This window comes from Globicephala melas, chromosome 1, assembly GCF_963455315.2.
Source record: "Globicephala melas chromosome 1, mGloMel1.2, whole genome shotgun sequence".
Taxonomy (NCBI): Eukaryota; Metazoa; Chordata; class Mammalia; order Artiodactyla; family Delphinidae; genus Globicephala; species Globicephala melas.
This window is the reverse complement of record NC_083314.1, coordinates 130,127,377-130,152,002: the sequence shown is the minus strand read 5'-3', so window position 1 is coordinate 130,152,002 and position 24,626 is coordinate 130,127,377. Positions and strand designations below refer to the sequence as shown.

Genomic DNA, 24,626 nt, shown 5'->3' with positions numbered 1-24,626 from the left:
TTACAACTGATACCACAGAAATACAAAGGGTCATAAGAGACTACCATGAATAATTATATGCAAAAAATTGGACAATCTAAAAGAAATGGATAATTTCCTAGAAACATACAAAGTACCAAAACTGAATCATGAAGAAATAGAAAACCTGAACAGACTTATTACTAGTAAGGAGATTGAATCAGTAATCAAAATCTTCCCAACCAATAAAAGTCCAGGACCTGATGGCTTCACTGGTGAATTCTAACAAACACTTAAAGAAGAACTAATATCATGCCTTCTCAAAATCTTCCCAAGAAATAGAAGAGAAGGGAACCCTTCCAAACTCATTTTACAAGGTCAGCATTACCTCACTATCAAAACCAGAAAAGGCCACTACAAGAAAAGAAAATTACAGGCCGATATTCCTGATGAACATAGATGTACAAATACTCAACAAAATATTAGCAAACCAAATCCAACAATACCTTAAAAGAATTATATACCATAATCAAATGGGATTTATTCCAGGGGTGCAAAGATGGTTCAACATCCACAAATCAATCAAAGTGTTACACCATATTGACAAAAAGAAGGATAAAAATCATATGATCATATCAATAGACGCAGAAAAGTTATCTGACAAAATTCAACATCCATTTATGATAAAAACTCTCAACAAAGTGGAAACAGAGGGACTAGACCTCAACATAATAAAGGCTATACATGACAAGTCCACAGCTAACATAATACTCAGTGGAGAAAAGCTGAAAGTATTACCCCTAAGATCAGGAACTAGACAGGGATGCCTACTCTTGCCATTTTTATTCAGCCTAGTACTGGAAGTCCTAGCTAGAGCAATTAGGCAAGAAACAGAAATAAAATGCATCCAATTGGAAAGGAAGAAGTAAAACTATCATTATTTGCAGATGATATGATACTATTAGAGAAAACCCTAAAGGCTCAACTAAAAAAAAAGCAAAGAAACTGAGAAGTAATAAACAAATTTAGTAAAGTTTCAGAATATAAAATCAATATACAAAAATCAGTGAGGTTTCTATACACTAATAATAAACTATTAGAGAAAATAAGAAAGCAATCCCATTTACAATTGCATCAAAAAGAATAAAATACTTAGGAATAAATTTAACCAAGGAGGTGAAAGACCTGTACACTGAAAACTATAAGACATTGATGAAAGAAGCTGAAGAAGTCACAAATTGAAACATAGTCCATGCTCATAGATTGGAAGAATTAATATTGTTAAAATGTCTATACTACCCAAAGAATCTACAGATTCAATGCAATTGCTATCAAAATTCCAATGGCATTCTTTCACAAAAAGAACATACAATACTAAAATTTGTATGGAACCACAAAAGACTCTTAATACCCAAAACAAACTTGAGAAAGAATAAAAAGCTAGAGACATCATGCATCCTGATTTCAAAGTATATTACAAAGCTATCATAATCAAAGAGTATGATACTGGCATAAAAATAGACACAGATCAACCGAACAGAATAGACAGCCCAGAAATAAGCCCACACATATGTAGGTTTATGACAAAGAAGCTGAGAATACACAAGGGGGAAAAAGGAGTCTCTTTGATAGATATTGCAGGAAAAACTGGACAGACACATGCAAAAGAATGAAACTAGACCACTCTCTTACACGTTACACAAAAATTAACTCAAAACAGATTAAAGCTTGAACATCAGACCTGAAACCATAAAACTCCTAAAAGAAAATACAGGCAGTAAACTTTTGACATTGGTCTTGGCAATGATTTTTTGGCTTTGACACCAAAAGCAAAGGCAACAAAAGCAAAAGTAAACAGGTGGGACTATGTCAAACTAAAAAAGCTTTCACACAGCAAAGGAAACTGTCAACAAAATGAAAAGGCAACCTACTGAATGGGAGAAAAAATTTGCAAGTCATATATTTGAAAGGGGTTAATATCCAAAATATATAAAGAACTCATACAACTCGATAGCAAAAAAACAAACAACTCAATTAAAAAATTGGACAGAGGATCTGAATAGGCATTTTTCCAGAGATAATATAGAGATGGCCAACAAGCACATGAAAAGGTGCTCCATATCACTAATCAAAAGGGAAATGCAAGTCAAAACCACAATGAGATATCACCTCACATCTGTTAGAATACTATTATTAAAAAAACAAGAAATAACAAGTGTTGGAGAGGATGTGGAGAAAAGGGAACCCTTGTGCACTGTTGGTGAAAATGTAAATTGGTGCAGTCACTATGGAAAACAGTATGGAGCCGCCTCAAAAAAGTTAAAACTAGAGCTACCATATGATCCAGCAATTCTCCTTCAGGGAAGAAAACAAAGACAATAACTTGAAAAGGTATCCACACCCCAAAATTCATTGCAGCACTATTTACAATAGCCAAGATATGAAAACACACTAAATGTCCACTGATGGACAAATGGATCAGTTGTGTGTATATATATGATGGAATACTATTCAGCCATAAAAATGAAGGAATTACTGCCATTTGCAGCAACATGGATGGACCTTGAGGGCATTATGCTAAGTAAAATAAGTCAGATAGAGAAAAACAATGCTGTATGATCTCACTTATACATGGAATCTAAAAAGCGAACAAACAAACACCAAACTGGTGAATACAGAGAACAGACTGGTGTTTGTTGAAAGCAGAGGATGGAGAGTGGGTGAAATTGGTGAAGGTGGTCAAAAGGTACAAACTTCCAGTTATAAAATAAAATAAATAAGTCCTGGGGATGTATACAGCATGGTGACTATAGTTAATAATACTGTATTATAGGTCTTCCCTGGTGGCGCAGTGGTTGGGAGTCTGCCTGCCGATGCGGGGGATGCAGGTTCGTGCCCCGGTCCAGGGGGATCCCACGTGCCGCGGAGCTGCTGGGCCCGTGGGCCATGGCCACTGGGCCTGCACGTCCGGAGCCTGTGCTCTGCAACGGGAGGGGCCGCAGCAGTGAGAGGCCCGCGTACCGCAAAAAAAAACCAAAAAACAAAAAAACTGTATTACATATTCGAAAGTTGCTAAGAAAATCTTAATAGTTCTCATCACAAGAAAACAAAATCGTAACTCTGTGGAATGATGGACATTAATTAGACACTGTGATGATTATTTCACAATATACACATATATCAAATAATTATGTTGTACACCTGAAAGAAATATAATGTTATATGTCAATTATATGTCAATAAAAATTGTAAACATGCACTTTTTCTGATGCTTAAATTCTACTTCCAAAATTTATCCCATGAAATAGCCACAAATGTTCAGAAATGCGTATATAAACTATGTAAAGTATGTTTCTTGCAATATCATGTTGATAATGGAAAATTACAAAACAAAATGTCCATTAAAATGAAACTAGTTCATGAATTGTGGCCTATTTGTGTTACAGATGTGATGAAGTTGTTTAAGAAACATATGAGATAGGCTTACACACTTTGACATGGAAAGAACTCCAAGATGAACAATGGTAGAAAAGACCAATATGTATACCATGGTCCCAAATGTACCCACACAAAGAAAGGCGTATGTTTGTGAATACAATGAATAGAAAGTGGGTGTAGAGGTTAGAAATTGTTAACAGTAGACCCAGCTAAAAGTTGTGTTTGCTTGGGACTTTGCATAAATTCAAACAACAGAAGGTGTCACTATCAAAGTATGGTCTGGATGGACTGATAGATATAATAAGAGGACCAAAATCTCCCTAAACTAAATTTGATAGTTGTTGGGTTTGTGATGAGGGTGGGGAAAAAGGGCATTGTTTATTTTGCTCTCCACTCTTATATTCTTGACTGTTGCCTAATTAAAAAAAAAAAAAGTACTAATGTATTAACTGCAAAGAAAGAAAGAAAGAAAGAAGAAAGGCAGGGGTGGGGTAGGATTTTAAAAGACAACTGCATGCTGTGTACTCCATGTACTGGCAGTTATACTCAACATGATTCTATACATCTAGGGCAAGGTTAGCAAATTTATTTTCTGTATAGGACCAGATAACAAATATTTTAGCCTCTGTAGATCCTGTAACATTTACAATATCTAGGATTCAGTAAAAAATTACTACATGGGCAAAGAAGCACAATTAATGTGACTCATAAGCAGGCAATAGAAATAAAATCAGAAATAGCAAAGATGAAAGAAATAGCAGACAAGGACTTTACTACAACTATTATAAATGCACTCAAGGATTAAAAGGAAAAACTGATAACAAGTGAAAAGGAAACTATTAAAAATGGAACTTCTAAAGATGATAAACATTTTAAAATTTTTTCTAAAACTAACTGGATAGGGGGCTTCCCTGGTGGTGCAGTGGTTAAGAATCCACCTGCCAATGCAGGGGACATGGGTTCGAGCCCTGGTCCAGGGAGATCCCAGATGCCACGGAGCAACTAGGCCCGTGTGCCACAACTACTGAGCCTGCGCTCTAGAGCCTGCGAGCCACAACTACTGAGTCCGCATGCTGCAACTATCGAAGCCTGCGCGCCTAGAGCCCATGCTCTGCAACAAGAGAAGCCACGATGCTGAGAAGCCTGTGCAATGCAACAAAGAGTAGCCCCTGCTCGCCGCAACTAGAGAAAGCCCGCACGCAGCAATAAAGATCCAATGCAGCCAAAAATAAATAAATAAATAAATAAAACTAGATAGATTTAACAGATTTGACACTGCTGCAGAAAGAGCAATAAACTTGAAGACACAGCAATTGAAACTATCCAAGCTGAAGCAAAAAGAGAAAAAAAAACTGAAAAAAAAGAGGTTTACAGGAACAATGTCTGAATATTTTTCCAGTTTTGGCAAAAACAAAAAACCCCCACAGATCTACCAAGTTCAACAAACACTAAGCAGAATTAACACCAAGGAAATCACACCAAAGCACATCATAATATAATATGAATATCAGTGATAAGGAGAAAAATCTTGAAGACATCAAGGGGGCAAAAAGGACATTACATATAGGAGAACAAGATAAGAAATCCACCGACTCTCATCAGAAACAATGCAACCCCAAAGACCATGGAATAATATCTTTAATATGCTACGGAGAAAAAAACTTGTCACTTTATATAAACACGAAAAATACTGCAAAATGAAGGTGAAATAGACATTTTTAGACAAATAAAAGCTGAGAAAATTTGTCACTAGCACACCTGCACTATAGGAAATGTTAAAGGAATTTCTTTAGACAGAAGTGAAATGATACCCAGTGGAAACTTTGATCTCTACAAAGGAATAAAGGGTTCTGGTACTGAAAAATATGTGGGAAATATAGAAAAATTTGTTTTCTATTTTTAAATTTCTTTAAAAGATAGTTAAAGCAAAAGTAGTAATAATGTATTGTGTGGCTTGTAATATGTACGAAGGTAAAATGTGCAATGGAATAGCACAGAAGATATGAAGATAGAAGCCTACTGTTGTAAAGGTCTTGCATTATACATTATTTGAAGGTAGGCTGAGATAAATTAATAATACTTATTTGTAAAAACTATCAGATATAGGAAAAGATGATCGTAGTCAAGGATATACAGTTTAAAGCAATGAGATACCATTTCTCACCTGTTATATTGATAAAAATTACAGAAGATGGATAGCATTCATTGTTAGTGATGATGTGGTATGCTCGTAAGAGTGTGAATTATTACAGTTTGGATAATAATCTTGCATAATATATTAGAGTGAAAAAGCTCAAACCCTTTGATTCAACAAGCCACATGTGAGATTCTACTACACACTATACATTTGTGTATGTTTATGTTTAAGAATATTTTTCTTTTGGTGAGTATGTTGTATTTTTGTTTGGAGGAAAATAGGACAAAAACTGAAGACCTATAAATAAGAGAAGGGTCAAATAAATCTTAGTGTATACATAGTATGGAATACTTGTAGCTATGGAATAAATGAATTAGATCTATTATGTATGTTGTGGAATGAAGTTTATGCCAAGTGGTAAAGAAAAACAAAAGATAGATAGAATGACTCAATTTTTGTTTAAAGCAGAAAAAAAAAACCCTATACAGCTGTAAAGACATGAAGAAAAATGTGGAAAGATTCTCACAAAACTATTACTTTAGGGGCTTCCCTGGTGGCGCAGTGGTTGAGAGTCCGCCTGCCGATGCAGGGGACACGGGTTCGTGCCCCGGTCCGGGAAGATCCCACATGCCACGGAGCGGCTAGGCCCGTGAGCCATGGCCACTGAGCCTGTGCGTCCGGAGCCTGTGCTCTGCAACGGGAGCGGTCACAACAGTGAGAGGCCCGCGTACCGCAAAAAAAACAAAAAAATAACTATTACTTTGGAGGGAGGGACTAGAAAGAAAGGCCAAATTATTAATTTACCCTATTATTACTCTGTTGTGTTTGACTTGTAGCAAAGGATACTTAATTGAGATTCTGTCTCAGTTTTAACAGAGGTCCTGTAGACGAAAATCAAAAACACTAATACATCACCCAGCAGATAGCAGTGCTTCAGACCAATGACTTCCGGTGTCTCACATTTTTCTCCCTTCCAAAGGGGAGCATTCATTGTTCCTGTTCCACCACTTTACATCATGGGTGAGGGAGTGGGGTACAGGTAATGTGTGTCTGGCGGTTATAGGCAGTGGACCAGAGGAGTCATAGCTCACTAGGCAGCCACTGTTGCTCACTACCCAGAAAGCTTGGCTCTGAGCTGGATACATTGACGGGACAGGATTGGAGGTTATCTCACTACAGAAATCAGAGAGTATTTTTTTTAACATTTTTGTTGGAGTATAATTGCTTTACAATGGTGTGTTAGTTTCTGCTGTATAACAAAGTGAATCAGCTATACATATACATATATCCCCATATCTCCTCCCTCTTGCGTCTCCCTCCCACCCTCCCTACCCCACCCCTCTAGGTGGTCACAAAGCACCGAGCTGATCTCCCTGTGCTATGTGGCTGCTTTCCACTACCTATCTATTTTACATTTGGTAGTGTATATATGTCCATGCCGCTCTCTCACTTCGTCCCAGCTTACCCCTCCCCCTCCCTGTGTCCTCAAGTCCATTCCAGAGAGTATTTTTTTATGTATGGAAAGCATGGAGCAAAGAGATATTTGGAGCCTAAAAGACTGATACATAGAAAAGAATGTTAATGCTCACCAAGCATCTATGTTCCAGAGTGCCCTTCATTAGATTTTCATTGAGCAAATCTATAACTAACTAATTAATTAAATAAATAAGAATCTACTGTGTGATTTTATGTAGGAATGTTTGTGAGAAATTTGTCTTTTATGTGAACCACTCTCCTCTTTAGAAGAACCTAAGAACTTTCTCTTGGGCCACCGCAAGTTCTGCTTCTGATGCCCAGGTTACAAGCCATTATATGATGGGATCTGTGAATCCTGTGTGTCATATGTCTCTTAGATTTAGCTGTTGAGAAGAGCCAAGCCAGACTGCGAATCAAACTTATATTGTGCAGGGCCTGTGGCTGTCAGTGTTTTAAATTTGCCTCCTGTCTCATTTTACTCTTTAAGCTTTATTTTCATTTAATAAGGCTTCTGGCAACCTAAAAACCTCTTGTAAATGCATTGTTCCTATCTAAGACACGGCATTTTCCATGTGGTTTGTTCATCTATAAACAACATCTGCGCTTGCTGAATGTCAGTTGTGGAAAAGTTACAACTCTGCATTTTAAGAATCTTTGGGGATCACAAATAATCTAAGAATCTTACACTACAATATTTTATATTTTCAACATATGACACTATAAGTATATTTAGGAGTTACATTGGTGTCCTATCAGTGTAACACTTTGGACAGATGAGTAAAATTGATAATTAAGCAAAAACTTTCAGAAATGGAACTTTTGCAAAGTGAAGCAGTAAGAATGAATAATTAATCTTAGATTCTAATCTTCTTATTAAAATAAAAGGTTAAAATGTATGTCAAAACTTCTTACCAAGCTTAAGTGTGCCAGCATTTGTCTGATGCACTAAATCACTATGTTGGCAACCATCTCTTAATATTTATTCTGACAAATGACACTCAGTTGTTCATAGCACAGTATGATTAAGTACTTTCAGGACTTCTGGTATCAACAATGAGCCAAAATAGACATTTAAAGGAATGGAAAAATACCAGAAATGGAAACTGAACTAGTATTTCCTAGAAAAGTCTTTGTCACTGTCAGTGTGGTTATTCACTTAATTGAGCTTTTGATTTGCAAGTGCTATAGCTACACAGATGACCATCTCATATCCAAAGACTTAATCATCCTAACCATCATAGGTTGATAGTTTGGTTTGTATGTTAGGCTCTTGCTTCACCAGCCTTTCTCAACTGTCTAGGGCTTGTTCTCAGAAAATACAGAAGCAAGATTTTTTTTTCTCTAACTAGATAGGCAACCACTGACAACCACCACGTATCTACTAGGGAAACTCCCCAGAGGTTCAAAGAAGAGGAGGAAGGAAAGGAAAAGAAAGGAAAAAAGAAAACAGAAAGACCTCTACAGATGGTTAAATTCCATACGGAAGGGTCATTGACATGCTAAGCAAAACTATATATAATTTTCCAACTATTCTTTTTTAACTCTGTTGAAAGTTTGAAGATTCAATACCACTTACAACTTTGGTTGACCAAAGAGAATGAGATCTCTCCAGAGCAAGTCAATTCAACTCAACAAGTATTTGTTGAGCCCCTGTTCTGTGCTGCTCACTGTGCCAAGTGCTGGAGATAAGGGGGCAAACAAGACAGGACTCCTTGCAGTCCTGGAGCTTACAATAACAGGAAGGATGCAGGGAGGATGGGAGAACCACTGTTATCAATAACTATTAGCACGAGCTTTCCCTCAATATTTAACCCTAAATTGAATGAGCTACTGATGAACTTAGAAGAAGATAATTTCTCTAATAATGCTTATGTAAGATAAGTCATCTTCTGATTTATTTGCATCCAGGGAAAAGAAGAGAATAATGAAGGCTATCATTGTTGCCTGCATCTTATAGTTTTCTCATAATTTGTTTTGCTTGCTTAACTGATTCAAGTCCTTTCTCCAATACCTCTCATCTGTTCCCCTACAGAAAATGGCTCAGATGTACTGGAATACCATCTTGTGTCTGATTTAGCAATTTTATAACATGCTTCAGTTAGAAGTTAACAGACTAGTGGTTTCTAAACATTTTAGATTGTGCATGCCTTAAGAAAAAAGGGACTTGAGAATATATCCCCAATATATGGTCAGCTTTTTAAAAAATTTTATATATACATAAATATATATTATAAATATAAATTTCCAACATATATATTGTAAAATGTACACAAAAATAGAAATTAATTTTAAAATGAGTAAAATTCATTTTTTGAATAATTTATTAACAAAATAAGAAGCCTTTCTTCTCACTAAAAATTGTAGAAAAATAAGCTAATCTATGAATTATATAAGCTTTTTATTAACATTTGGTTACATAATTTTATTACTCCTGATATTGATTAGTCGTCCTTTCAAACTGAGCAGAAGCTGCTGCATTTTCATATTTTTTAACACCTGGGTTGAAAATTCACTCAATTACTCAACTGAAAGACTGAAAAAGATAGTAAATTGTTTCCAAGTTTTTTAAGCATTTTTTTGTAGGTGACAAAGTTACATATTTTTAGCAAAAAAAAAAAAAAAAAAATCTCACAATAGTGGTAACGTTTTGAAATATTTGTTTTCAAATGTTCTCTTTATAGCACTTTCTCACCCAGTGTTGAAATGTTATCTTTACTTGAAGGGACAAAAAAGCCTTGTTTTTTATTTTTTTCCAAAAATATCTATTAGGTAACATACTACTAAGAGACACATCATTACAGAAAAGATCAGCGAGTTTAAAATATTTGCCTTCTTCGTAAAAAAAAAAAAAAAAAAAAAGCTCAGTTTTAACTAGATTCTTTTAACTTTGTTGCAAATAATTTTCACAGTCACTCACCAGCTCACTAGGCAGTGATGTTAAGATTCTATAACTTAAGGATTTGTTTTTATCAAATTATTCACGTAGATAAATTGCTGAAGTATGTAAACTACATGTCACAGTCTCATAAAAGCAATCCACTGTACTTTGTGATGTCTAAGACGTACATTTTTCATATTTAACATCTTCAAAACTGGGAGGTGTCTCTACATAATGATCAAGGGATCAGTCCAAGAAGAAGATATAACAATTATAAATGTTTATGCACCCAGCATAGGAGCACCTCAATACATAAGGCAAATGCTAACAACCATGAAAGGAGAAACCGACAGTAACACAATAATAGTAGGGGATTTTAACACCCCACTTACACCAATGGACAGACCATCCACAGAAAATAGATACATAAACAAAAGCTTTAAATGACACAGTAGACCAGGTAGATTTAATTGGTATTTATAGAACATTCCACCCAAAAGTGGGAGAATACCCTTTCTTCTCAAGTGTACACAGAACATTCTCCAGGATAGATCACATCTTGCATCACAAATCAAGCCTCAGAAAATTTAAGAAAACTGAAATCGTATCAACCATCTTTTCTGACCATAATGTTATGAGATTGGAAATCAATTACAGGAAAAAAACTGTAAAAGACACAAATACATGGAGGCTAAACAGTGTGCTACTAAATAACCAAGAGATCACTGAAGAAATCAAAGAAGAAAAAAATATATACACAGAAACAAATGACAACAAAACACAGTGACCCAAAACCTATGGGATGCAACAAAAGCAGTTCTAAAGAGGGAAGTTTATAGCAGTTCAATCTCACCTCAAGAAACAAGAAAAATCTCAAATAAACACTCTAACCCTACACTTAAAACAACTAGAGAAAGAAAAACAAAGAAAACCCAAAGTCAGTAGAAGGAAAGAAATCATAAGGATCAGAGCTGAAATAAATGAAATAGAAATGAAGAAAACAATAGCAAAGATCAATAAAACTAAAAGCTGGTTCTTTGAGAAGATAAGCAAAATTGATAAACCCTTAGCCAGACTCATCAAGAAAAAAAAGGGAGAGGAAGCAAATCAATAAAATTAAAAATGAAAAAGGAGAAATCACAACTGACACCGCAGAAATACAAAGGGTTATAAGAGACTACTACAAACAACTATATGCCAATAAAATGGACAACCACAAAGAAATGGACAAATTCTTGGGAAGGTACAATTTTCCAAGACTGAGCCATGAAGAATTAGAAAATATAAACAGACCTATTAAAGTAATGAAATTGAAACTGTAATTAAAAATCTGCCAACAAACAACAGGCCAGGACCAGATGGCTTCACAGGAGAATTCTATCAAACATTTAGAGAAGACCTAACACCAATCCATCTTAAACTCTTCCAAAAAATTGTAGAGGGAGAAACACTTCCAAATTCATTCTATGAAGCCACCATCACCCTGATACCAAAATCAGAAAAAGATATCACAAAAAAAGAAAATTATATAACAATATCACTGATGAACATAGATGCAAAAATCCTCAACAAAATACTAGCAAACAGAATCCAACAGCACATTAAAAGGATCATACACCATGATCAAGTGGAATTTATCGCAGGGATGCAAGGATTCTTCAATATATGCAAATCAATCAATGTGATACACCACATTAACAAATTAAGGAATAAAAACCATATGATCATCTCAATAGATGCAGAAAACGCTTTTGACAAAATTCAACACCCATTTATAATAAAACCCCTCCAGAAAATGGGCATAGAGAGGACCTACCTCAACATAATAAAGGCCATATATGACAAACCAACAGCAAGCATCATACTCAGTGGTGAAAAACTGAAAGCATTGCCACTAAGATCAGGAACAAGACAAGGATGTCTACTCTTGCCACTCTTATTCAACATAGTTTTGGAAGTCCTAGCCATGGCAATCAGAGAAGAAAAAGAAATAGAAGGAATACATATTGGAAAACAAGAAGTAAAACTGTCACTGTTTGCAGATGACATGATACTATACATAGAGAATCCTAAAGATGCAAAATTACTAGAACTAACCAATGAATTTGGTAAGGTTGCAGGATACAAAATTAATGCATAGAAATTTCTGGCATTCCTATACACCAACAACGAAAAATCAGAAAGAGAAATTAAGGAAACACTCCCATTTACCATTGCAACAAAAAGAATGAAATACCTAGGAATAAACCTGCCTAAGGAGGAGAAAGGCTTGTACTCAGAAAACTATAAAACACTGATGAAAGAAATCAAAGATGTCATAAACAGATGGAGAAATACACCATGTTCCTATATTGGAAGAATCAATATTGTGAAAATGACTCTACTACCAAAAGCAATCTGCAGATTCAATGCAATCACTTTCAAATTACTAATGGCATTTTTTACAGAACTAGAACAAAAAATCTTAAAATCTGTATGGAGACACAAAAGACCCCGAATAGCCAAAGCAGTCTTGAGGGAAATAAACGGAGCTGGAGGAATCAGACTCCCTGACTTCAAACTATACCACAAAGCTACAGTAATCAAGACAGTATGGTACTGGCACAAAAACAGAAATATAGATCAATGGTACAGGATAGAATGCCCAGAGATAAACCCATGCATATATGGTCACCTAATTTATGACAAAGGAGGCAAGAATATACAACAAAGACATTTCTTCAATAAGTGGTTCTGGGAAAACTGGACAGCTACATGTAAAAGAATGAAATTCGAACACTACCTAACACCATACACAAAAATAATCTCCAAATGGATTAAAGACCTAAATGTAAGACTAGACACTATAAAACTCTTAGAGGAAAACACAGGAAAAACACTCTTTGGCATAAACCACAGCAAGATCTGTTTTGACCCACCTCCTAGAGTAACAGAATTAAAAACAAAAATAAACAAATGGGACTTAAAAGCTGTTGCACAACAAAAACCATAAACAAGATGAAAAGAGGACGCTCAGAATGGGAGAAAATATTTGCAAATGAAACAACGGACAAAGGATTAATTTCCAAAGTATACAAACAGCTCATGGAGCTCAATATCAAAAAACAAACAATCCAATTAAAAAATGGGCAGAAAACCTAAATAGACATTTCACCAAGGAAGACATACAGATGGCCAAGAGGCACATGAAAAGATGCTCAACATCACTAATTATTAGGGAAATGCAAATCAAAACTACAATGAGGCATCACTTCACGCCAGTCAGAACGGCCATTATCAAAAAATCTAGAATCAATAAATGTTGGAAGGGATGTGGTGAAAAGGTAACCCTCCTGCACTGTTGGCAGGAATGTAAATTGATACAACCACTATGGAAAACAGTATGGAGGTTCCTTAAAAAACTAAAAATAGAACTACCATATGACCCAGCAATCCCACTACTGGGTATATACCCTGAGAAAACCACAATTCAAAAAGAGACATGTACCACAATGTTCACTGCAGCACTATTTACAATAGCCAGGATATGGAAGAAGCCTAAGTGTCCATCGACAGATGAATGGATAAAGATGTGGCACATATATACAATGGAATATTATTCAGCCATAAAAAGAAACAAAATTGAGTTATTTGTAGTGAGGTGGATGGACCTGGAGTCTGTCATACAGAGTGAAGTAAGTCATAAAGAGAAAAACAAATACCATTTGCTAACGCATATATATGGAATCTAAAAAAAAAAAATTGTACTAATGGACCTAGTTGCAGGGGAGGAATAAAGATTAGACATAGAGAATGGACCTGAGGACATGGGGTGGGAGGGGGAAGCCTTGGCGAAGTGAGAGTAGCATGGACATATATACACTACCAAATGTAAAACAGTTAGCTAGTGGGAAGCAGCAGCATAGCACAGGGAGATCAGCTCCGTGCTCTGAGATGACCGAGAGGGGTGGGATAGGGAGGATGCGAGGGAGGCTCAAGAGGGAGGGGATATGGGGACATACGTATGCATATGGATGATTCACTTTGGTGTACAATAGAAACTAACACAGTATTGTGAAGCAATTATACTCCAATAACGATCTATTAAAAAGAAATTGGGAGGTGTCTTATGCTTACTGCCCAAACGGTATGGTGATGGAGTTGGCTCTGCACATACTAAGCAAGCCTGGATTGGTTTCAGTGGAAGGGAAGAACATCCCAGAGGTAACAGTGGGACATTCTTTTAAGAAATGTGGCTTTATTAATACTCATGTCACTGAAGATGATATTGAGTGAAACAAAAAAGTCATCAGGAATGTTGCAGACTGAACGCGAATGTATCTAAAGAATATTTTAACCAAATTTATTTTGCTTCTATTTTCCTTTTTCTTTTCAAATGAACAAGACTGATAGCAAACACATATGTCTAATAAATCTAAAAGGGATATTTTTTAAAACATAAAAATTTTAGGGGCTTCCCTGGTGGTGCAGTGGTTAAGAATCTGCCTGCCTTCACGGGGAACACGGGTTTGAGCCCTGGTCCGGGAAGATCCCACATGCCGTGGAGCAACTAAGTCCGCGCACCACAACTACTGAGTCTGCGCTCTAGAGCCCATGGGCCACAACTACTGAAGCCCACGTGCCACGACCACTGAAGCCCACGTGCCTAGAGCCCATGCTCCTCAACAAGAGAAGCCACCACAATGTGAAGCCCACGCACCGCAACGAAGAGTAGCCCCCGCTCGCGGCCATCAGAGAAAAGCTTCCACGCAGCAACGAAGACCCAACGCAGCCAAAATAAATAAATAAAATAAAATAATAAAATAAAAAAATTTTTTGAAAATAAAAATTTCAATTAAAAATATTCTAAGTGACAAGAAAGCATTATGTCACAAGTTTATAAGACAGTTCTTTTTCTTACTAGTGTATAAAAAATAGTACGGGGCTTCCCTGGTGGCGCAGTGGTTGAGAGTCCTCCTGCCGATGCAAGGGACACAGGTTCGTGCCCCAGTCTGGGAAGATCCCACATACCGCGGAGTGGCTGGGCCCGTGAGCCATGGCCGCTGGGCCTGCGCGTGCGGAGCCTGTGCTCCGCAACGGGAGAGGCCACAACAGTGAGAGGCCCAAGTACCACCAAAAAAAAAAGCAAAAAAATAGTACGTCTTAGAGTTGAATTCCTAGCGTCAATAAAATATTGTCATAAGTAAAAGCACCGCTGTCATCCCCTCTGCATTTTGGACAGTTTTCCCTCTTCCCTCAGAATCCCACTTATAACATATGGAACATGGGACCATTTAGAGTCAGGGTCATGCCACCTATTTAATGTGAATTCTTTCTTACTTTTTAGTTACAAACACAAATGAAAGTTCTAGTATTTTCTTCTCACACCCAGTCTTACACACAGCCCGCTTCGGTGACCGCAGCACTAGGGTGTGGTAAGTGCTGGGCAAGCACAGAAGAACGTCTCTGAGGAAAGTTCTCTACAGAGTGTCAACGAAGTGCCGCTTCCCCGTGGCGGTGAAGGGCGAAAACATGATTCGGCCGTGCTTTTCATACCCTGGTGCTTAATTCACCTCACCACCCCGGCTGAGGAGCGAGGCTTTCCTACCCTCCTTGTATAGAAGGGGAACCCGACGTGTGCCGCGGTAATTACCTTGCTCCGGGCGGCACGGGCACGGGCATAGCCCGCCAGGAGCGGAACCGGACCCTGGCCGGCCCGCTTCGACAGCTGACAGTGCAGCCTCTTTCCCTCTGCCGACGACCACGGCCACATCCATCTCCTCGGCCCGGGCGCCGCCCGACGCACGTCCGCGCGCGCCCCTGCGCCGCCGGAGCGCCCACCCCGGGGTCACAGGCGGGGCGCGCACGGGCACCGGAACGCCCGGAGCGCACACTGCCTGCGCCGCACGTGCGTCCCGCAGCACCCGGGCCATCGGCTCCGCGCCGCCCCGCAGCGGGCCCGCGGGCTGGAGACGCGCGGTGAGTGGCCGGGGAATCGGTGGGGCGCGGACGCTTGGGACCCCCGGCTTTCGTGCTTCGCTTCTCCCGGGGAGGGGGATTTGGGGGCGGCCTCTGCTCATCTGGGTCCTCACTGTGGGCTGGACGTTCGCTTGAGAGTGCCGGGTCGCGGTTGGCCAGATGGAGCGGAGGGGCGCTCAGATTGAGTTTCCAAGGCGTTCGCAGAACGGTGGGAACGTGAGGAGGGGAGGGCTGGTGTCTGGAAACGGCAGCGGGTACCCGTCAGGGGCCAGGCCCACGGGCGTGACTCGCGGCTCGGAAGTGGATCTTTTGTGAATAAGATATGGAGGAGTCTTACTTAGTCTTGCATGGGGGTGAATTGTCCCTTTCTCCGCAGCACTTTCCTGAGGCCTCTGTAGAAGCACAGTCCCCACCTGTCTAGTCACTAGCAGAATGCTCTGGGGCGAGCCGCCTGGCCAGTCGCTTTTCTCATCTGTGAAATGTCTCTTTAGAGAGGCTCTTTTCACTTGGTTGAGGGGCAGTAAATACAAACATTGGAGGAGATTAAGTATCCCTGCGATTAGATCCAGGTTTTACGAATAGCAATGCAAATGCATACAAAAAGTTTTTTCCTGGTATCTCTAAAGAACAAGGCAAAACTCCGAATGTCTGTTACAATCCCCTACGAGTATATCCTGTGTGGATAAAAGTCTTCGTTGAGCACCTACTATGGACTTGGCCCTTGGGTATCGCTGTTATCCTCTATAATTCTTTAGAAACTCAGTGAACTGGTTATAAGTATTCCCGTTTTACAGATGTGGAAACTTTCACACTTTCACAGAGATAGTGAGTTACAGGTTTTTGGCTCCAGGCTCTGTGCTCCTTGCCTTTGCACCTCTGACTCAAAACATTATATCCACCTCCACTTGGGCAAACAAACATTAGATTCTGGTTCCCATTAACAAGGAATGGTACAGTGCCCTGTTTCTCTGTCCAGCATATAACTGAAAGGACCTTAGTGGCTGAGAGCTGATACTCTTTCCCTCCATTTTAATGTGAAATTCTCAATTCATTACTGTCACTTTCTTGGGCACAAAAGGCTCTAAAAGAGTTTGCAGCATTCTTTTATCATGTATCATGTTTCTTGACTGTCATGATGCTTACATAAATTCCCAAATTTTGGCAAGCTTTGAATCTTTCTTACATTAGAATGAGTTCTAGTGTGGAAAAAATTCTAAAGCAGATGTGAGATTTTTATGGGAGAAGAATCCTATAAGTACAGTAGATGTACATCATTTCTCAATTGTGGACTTTTTTTTTTTAATTGTACCTGCTTTGTTCTTTGGCCAATTATTTGTCATCTTTGCAATTACACTCACAGCACTGCTCTCAACTTCTGCATGTACATTTGTGCAGGCTAATCTGGAAAGAAACCCAAATCCCAAAGAAGCTTTGTCCAATTTCCTTTGTTCTTGGAACATGGTGGTGTTCTTTGCTAATGGTAACAATGTGTTTTTAAAGTATAAATACGTATTGAACATCTGTTATGTTCAAGACATTGTGCTGGTCATTGTAATATAAAGAAACGTAAGTCTCAGTTCCTGTCCTCAAAAAAGTTAAAACTGTTTAGGAAGACAATAATTATGAGAACACTTAGTATGTCATAAATTATAAGTGGCATGAAGTCACCTTTTATGAAGGAGGTATGGGATCTAGTTTTAATCAAATTAATTCTTCAGTGATGAGCCAGATGAATGGGCCAAGAGAGAGGTCAAAAAGCAAGGCTGTCTAGCTTAATTCTAACAATGTCCTTGATAAGTAAATGATATTATCTTTTTTCTTAAAATAATAATAATGGATGATAGTATTTATTGAGCTCTTTCTATATACCAGGCACTTTGCTAAGAGCTTCTCATTTAACTCCCACAATAATCCCGTCAGTTTGGTGCTATCTTTATTTTTATTTTACAATTGAGGAAACTCAAGCATGGAAGGTAGTTCTAATTTAGCTAATTCTGAATTTACTTCTGGTTTTTCTGTATTAGCGTGATCAACTTGCAGATCTCTCCACCTGCAGAATAGAGATACCAATAGTTACTTTATTTAGTAGAAGACCAAATGTTAACAACTCAGTCACATGCTCTGCATTGTGATAAATTGCTAAGTAAATGCCTATAAAAGATTATTAAGATTAGAATCTTAATTTACATCCCTTTTGCAGTAAAAGGAAAATATTAAGTAAAACAGGCAGAGGTGCTGAGATATGGGATTATTAGTGTCGAGATTTCGGTTGAATTTTTAGTTTATAGAAGAAACCTTGAGGAATATTGTAGTATGGTGATCATTAATCTTTGCCCCCTAGACCCAGGGTGTCTCCAATTATATTAGGATAGTTGTGAAATTCCGAGAAGACTCTTAAAACAAAGTAATTGTAATGTGCTTTAATATTTTTAATGCCTTATAGCACTAAGAAAAGACTCAGGGGTTGAAGCTACAAAACTTGCCAGGATTTTACAAGACTCAAGGATAAACCTGCCACTCCCATGCCATTGTCCACGAATAGAGACTTCAAGGTTAAATGTGTCAAAGGAGAGACCTTTCCAATAAACTAAGGAGGAAAAGTTAGTGAAAGAGATCTAATTTTCTCAATAAATGTGGATTGCCATTTTTCAGAGTTACTTGTGATGATGTTACTATGATGACACAGGTAGAAGTGGAGAAACCAGGATGACACCTGGCCCCAGGATGATCCTGTGGCCCTAAATACCAGGCTCTTTCCAGTACATCATCCTTTTCAGTAAGAGATGGCTTATTTTTTATTTTTTTATTTTTTTTGCGGTACGCGGGCCTCTCACTGTTGTGGCCTCTCCCGTTGCGGAGCACAGGCTCTGGACGCGCAGGCTCAGTGGCCATGGCTCACGGGCCCAGCTGCTCCGCGGCATGTGGGATCTTCCCAGACCGGGGCGCGAACCCGTGTCCCGTGCATCGGCAGGCGGACTCTCAACCACTGCGCCACCAGGGAAGCCCAAGAGATGGCTTATTTTATTTATAGCTATTGAAAGATGCAGAGAGTGAAATTAGAGAAGATTGGATTGTTGAAACTTAATTGAACAAGTGCCACGAAAATTGTAGCCTTGTGAAGCTAATCGAAGAAAGAAAAAACATAGCAAATAACACCAACTGATCTGAAAGTACCTTGTTTCTTCAAGACTCCATCCACCTCTTATTTCTTCTTTCTTTATTTCCTGTTTATTGCTCTATTGTAGGAATGCTTGTTCAATTTATAAGACAGTTCACAGTACACATGATTCTGGGGTTGGGGCCTGATAAGATTCCCTAATGCATTTTAAATATAATTTGTTTACACACAACATTTCAGGAGCCAGTATATTATGTCCAGGGTGATATATCTGAATTGGAAATAGAGACGAATAGGTCTGACAGAACATTCCAGAAAAACAGGAAAGAAGGGAAAAAAGCATAAGGGGATCTTTGTTAAGAAAAATTATAAAGAGGTCATAAAGCGGGAAAGGAGAAAACACCCTAAAATTTAAAAAAAGAGAGAGAAAGGGACCCAAACTTCAGAAGTCTCCTGAATTCAAGCAAGAGAAGAAAGTTCCTGTAAATGGGTAAAATTAGGACTACAAATGCTAACCAGTGAGATGAGAGAAGGTTCAAGAGAGCCTCAGCAGCTGCATAAGAAAGGAAAACAGGTGTGCGTCCAATTCGGCTCATGTAATGGGGGTTGGAACTGTTGGCTAGAGAGAAGAAAAAGCAGAAGGGGTTGATGTGGTTACTTTCCTTCCCCTTTAAGCCATCTGACATGACATTATGAAGGGGGTGATTTGATGATCTGAGGCTGGCAGGCCAGGGTTTGTCCGTGTTATGGCTTGTTCGATTTTTCAACAAATGGTAGACTCAGAAGCAAAAAGGAGATGATGCTTTGGTCAGGAAACTCTTCTTTTTCATGACATAGCCCATGGAAAGGTATGGGGAAGAGAAGTTGGCTCCAGTGGCTGAGTTGCAAGTTAGCTACTTGGTGGACCTGATTTTCCTCTTCCATCCTCAGAGTGGAATAGATCATTAGAGATGGTTACATATTGTATGTACACTGGGTTTTATTGTTTGATCTTCTTTTGAGGGAGGTGGGTGATTCAACCTTCTGAAAACTAAAGCATTAGTCATTGTAAGTGCTTTACTAGATGGGTATCATAAAGATTGTATGTAATGTACATCAAACATAATAAAAGATCAACAAACTGTAGCATTAGTATTAAGGGCAGTGTTAATATTAGCATTATTTCTAGTTTCATGCTGCTATAGTTGCAACTGGTCAGAAGCAATCTTACCTGCTAGAAGTAATCTTGGATTAGAAATTGGGACACCTCCGTTCTGATCTGGATTCTGCTATTAATGTGACCTTTGGACCTTTGGCAAGTCCCTTGTTTTCTCTAGGGCTCAGTTTATCTGTATATAAAATGAGGAATGTAGGGCTTCCCGGGTGGCGCAGTGGTTGGGAGTCCACCTGCCGACGCAGGGGACAGAGATTCGTGCCCCGGTCCGGGAAGATCCCATATGCCACGGAGCGGCTGGGCCTGTGGCATATGGGATATGGGCCATATGGGCCATATGGCCATATGCCATACGTGGCATATGGCATATGGCCGCTGAGCCTGCGCGTCCGGAGCCTGTGCTCAGCGACGGGAGAGGCCACAACAGTGAGAGGCCCGCGTACCGCAAAAAAAAAAAAAAAAAAAAAAAAAAAATGAGGAATGTAGAATACATGACCTCCAAAGTGTTGTCCCTGATCTGCCACCAGTAAGATATGTCTGTCAGTAGCTTTGCTGGCAGAAGAGAATGATTTTGTACCCTGCCTCATTGCGTCAACTGGGTAATTAACGGCATGTATTTATAAGGCAGACAGCCTTAATGCACATTCAGAACAATCACTTGGTTGTTCTCTGGTGGCCCAGACTCAAATGTCAGCTTTTGGGAGAGGAAAGGAGCAGTAGGACATGGTAATTATTGGCTAACCTTTGAGGTTCCTTCCTCCTCTGAGTTATTAAATTCTTTGATAGCCAGGGCTAAGACTGCCTAACATATGACCTTTTACCTAGTCTAACAAAACATACAATTCCAATACGTTGAAAGTCGTAAACGATTTAGAAAAGAGATACAAAAGCTGGACCCAGAAGGGAAAATGGGAGCTAGCCTCAGTGGAGTGCCTACCCTGTGCTAGGTATTCTCATGGGTCCATGACACTGGCATATTCATCCTCCTAGTAACTTTGTCTAGGTAGGTATTCCTGAACTCATTGCATGAATGAGGAAATGGCCCCCTGACAGTTAACAGCACACAGTAGAACTGAGATTCACTAGCCTTTTTCTTTTCCACAATACCATGCTGCCCCTTGAGCTTACTATGGTGCTACAGAAGAAAAGTGATGTGGAAGTAGGAAGAGTTCTAGCCTACATGAAATTACCACCTGTGGTAAGGGTTTTTCCTAGCCTAGTCAAATATGATTTTAGCTCTTTATTTTGTGCTTCTTGGAGCAGTGGGGAAAGAGAGGCTCACTGAGGGGGAATTGTCTCTGCCCTCCTGCCAGTTGCTTTATTTCTGGCTGGTCCCCGCCCCCCTCATTGAGATGTTGTTTTCACTGTCTGGAAATTGTCACCACTTGAGTGATGAGTCAGTGACATAGCACACTTTTTGATTTTCTGATTCAAGACAGAGTTGTAGTTTTAATATTGACCCTCCAGGCAGGCTGTATGAAGGATGTTTACAGTTGATAGGAGGTTTCATTTTATTGGAAGATACCTCATTTACTTGAAGGTCTTTGGGGTTCTGAGTTTCTTATAAATGAAGCAGCTATTTTATCTGGTCATTCAGAGGAAATGAGCATGTTTGTGTTTGAATCAATGTACTATATAAACTCAAATTTATCCTCTATTTTGCCTATTTCATATATAGGTGTGTGTATATATCTATCATATATGTACATATTTCAGATATATACATTTTTAAAATTCTTATAATAACCAAGTAATGTTTTACTGTTGAATATTTGGAGAATGTTATTGCTTCATAAGTTGCAAGGCACATTGAAAGATACCCTGTAGATACCCTTTGCAGTTAAGAAGCAGAAACCTATTTAATCCCTATATATCTGTTCATTCAGTTATCTTCTAATTCAATCCATAATTTCCTTTATGCCAGAATATTCCAAGGCTTAATGAAAACTAACGAATTTTAAACTAAACTAAGGTAGCTACAATAAAAAAAGACTTATTAATGATGTCGAACACCATGTAGCAGAATAAGATTTAATGTACTTTTAACGTATTGTAGTTATATTAAACTAAACCAGAAGTAAAAAACAGAAAAACCATTTAAATTTCATTCAGTTCAGCACATGCCTTTTATGTGCCACGGATTGTGGCCTCTGCCCATGAGGAACTTGCAAGCTAATGGAGGAGACAAGCCGATACCAGAAGAAATTAGTCCTATTTAATACAACAGGTGCTAAGATAGGAGGATGCCAGGATGCTATGAAGATACTAGTAGGAGGCTTCAGTCTACCTGAAGACATCAATAAGGCTAAGATCTGGCTACTTCTTTCCATCTCTGCTGCTATCACTGTGGTCCACATCACCATCACTTCCTACCTGGGCCTCCCCAGGTGCTTCCTAACTGGTCTGCTTGCTTCTACTCCAGCCTCCATACACAGAGCCAAGACTAGTTTTTCTGTTTGTTTGCTTTTGTATTTGTGTGTGTGTTTAATGTAATTCATATCTTGTGATACCCTAGTTAAAACCCAGCTAAATAAATAAATAAACCCTCTAATGATATACCAATGGTTTCCCATAGATTGGAGAGTAAAATCCAGGCTCTCTTCCATGGCAAACAAGCCCATGGTACATCTGGCTCCTACCTTCTTCTCAAATTTCATTTCATACCATTCTCCCCAGAGTCACTTTCCCCAGCTACCCTGACCTTATTTCTATGCCTCAACCACAGCAAGCTTGTTCCTTTGCCTCCAGGCTTTGCACTCAACCTTTATTCTGTCAGGAAGTCTTTTTGAGTCTTTGTCTGGCCTGTGCCAATCTCAGCTCAAGTTTCACCTCCTAGAAACACCTTCATTGACTGGCTTCTCTCCTCCTCGGGTTCTCTCTCCCCTTAGCCTCTCTTATTCTTTCGTCATTATCTGAAGGTATTTGTTTGTTATTTATTTGTCTTTTGTCTACCTTCTCCAGAATGTTGGTTCCATGAGACCTAAAACCTTGTCTGTCTTTTTCTCCACTCTCTCCCAAGTCCTTGGCACATAGCAATGGCTAAATATATATTTGTTGAATAAATGACTGAATAGAAGGTGCCTGAGCTGAGTTGGGATGGATGAGTAAGACTTAGCCAATCTGGGGCTTCCCTGGTGGCGCAGTGGTTAAGAATCCGCCTGCCAGTGCAGGGGACATGGGTTCAAGCCCTGGTCCAGGAAGATCCCACATGCCGCGGAGCAACTAAGCCCGTGCGCCACAACTACTGAGCCTGCGCTCTAGAGCCTGCGCTCCTAGAGCCCGTGCTCTGCAACAAGAGAAGCCACCGCAGTGAGAAGCCTGTGCACCGCAGCAAAGAGTTGTCCCTGCTCGCCTCAACTAGCGAAAAGCCCGGATACAGCAACAAAGACCCAACACAGCCAAAAATAAATTAAATAAATTAAAAAAAAATACCATTCACTAAAAAAAAAAGACTTAGCCAGTCTAAGAACAGTGGAAATGTAAGAGAATAGCATGAACAAAGACACAGAAGCATGTATTGGCATGGGATGTGCAGCTCAGTGTTACTGGACAACAGTGTCAACAGTGGTGGATGTGGCTGGTAATGAAGACAGGAATTAGCTCACAGAAGCCATTGTGTGCCATGACTTGGGCCTTCATGATTTAGAGAGAGCAAAACTGTTGGATTTCAATTTAGATCAGTGTTTCTCAAACATTTTAAACCAAGACCCAGAGAATACATTTTACAGTATCTGTGAGCTGAGGGTCATCTCCAGATTTCAGAGGCACCACCTTCCTTGGCCCATAACCCCCTCCCTCCATCTTCAAAGGCAGCTACACAGTCCTCGCTCTACAGCTGTCTGACCGATCCTTCTGCCTCCCTCACCCACTTTTAGGGACTCGCATAATTAGATCGGGCCCATCTGGGTGTCCAGGATAACCTCCTCCCCTCAAGGTCCCTAACTTTAGTCACATCTCCAAAGTCCCTTTGTCGTGCAACATAATATATTCACAGGTCTGGGGATTAGGGCATGGACATCTTTGGTGGGCCATTATGCTGCCTACCACAGGGACGTTTATAGGGAATTGTCTATAGCCCCTCCATTCCTTTCTCTCGTTCAATAAAGACATATTGAGTACTCTTTCCCAATGCCAAGTGCTCGCATACGGCAGTGAGCAAGACAGTCAGAGTTCCTGCTCTCATGGTGGCTTAAACTCTAGCACAAAGACAGATGACAAATAAGACAATCAAATAAACAAGATAGTTACAGATTGTATCATGAAGTAAATAAGGTGATGAGTAGAAAGGAGATGGCCAAGACCACTTTGGCTGAGTGGTCAGGGAGGGGCTCTCTGAGGAAGTGACACATGATCTGAGGTCTGAGAGATGTAAGCCAGTCAGCCACTAAGAAGAGCCAGGGGAAGAGGATTCTAGCAGAGGAAATGAAAAGCGCAGAGTCCCCGGAGCAGCAAAGGGCATGTCTTGTTCAAGGAACAGTCTGAAGGCCAGTGTGAATGAAGCAGAGCTGGC

At 39.3% G+C, this 24,626-nt stretch overlaps 1 protein-coding gene and 1 long non-coding RNA gene across 3 annotated transcripts in view; one reads left to right on the top strand and one right to left on the bottom strand.

Annotated features, from left to right (window-relative positions):
• Window positions 1–15,647, bottom strand: part of LOC132593822 (uncharacterized) — an 82,447-nt gene extending 66,800 nt beyond the window's left edge. Inside the window, exon 1 of the long non-coding RNA XR_009559719.1 lies at window positions 15,520–15,647. This is a non-coding gene — a long non-coding RNA (uncharacterized lncRNA). The remainder of the gene's footprint in view (window positions 1–15,519) is intronic.
• A 99-nt stretch (window positions 15,648–15,746) lies between these two features.
• IL12RB2 (interleukin 12 receptor subunit beta 2) overlaps window positions 15,747–24,626 on the top strand; it is an 82,365-nt gene continuing 73,485 nt past the window's right edge. For both annotated transcript variants that reach the window (XM_060304421.1, XM_030865892.2), the window contains exon 1: window positions 15,747–15,845. The gene's annotated coding sequence lies outside the window, so the exon portion shown is untranslated. The remainder of the gene's footprint in view (window positions 15,846–24,626) is intronic.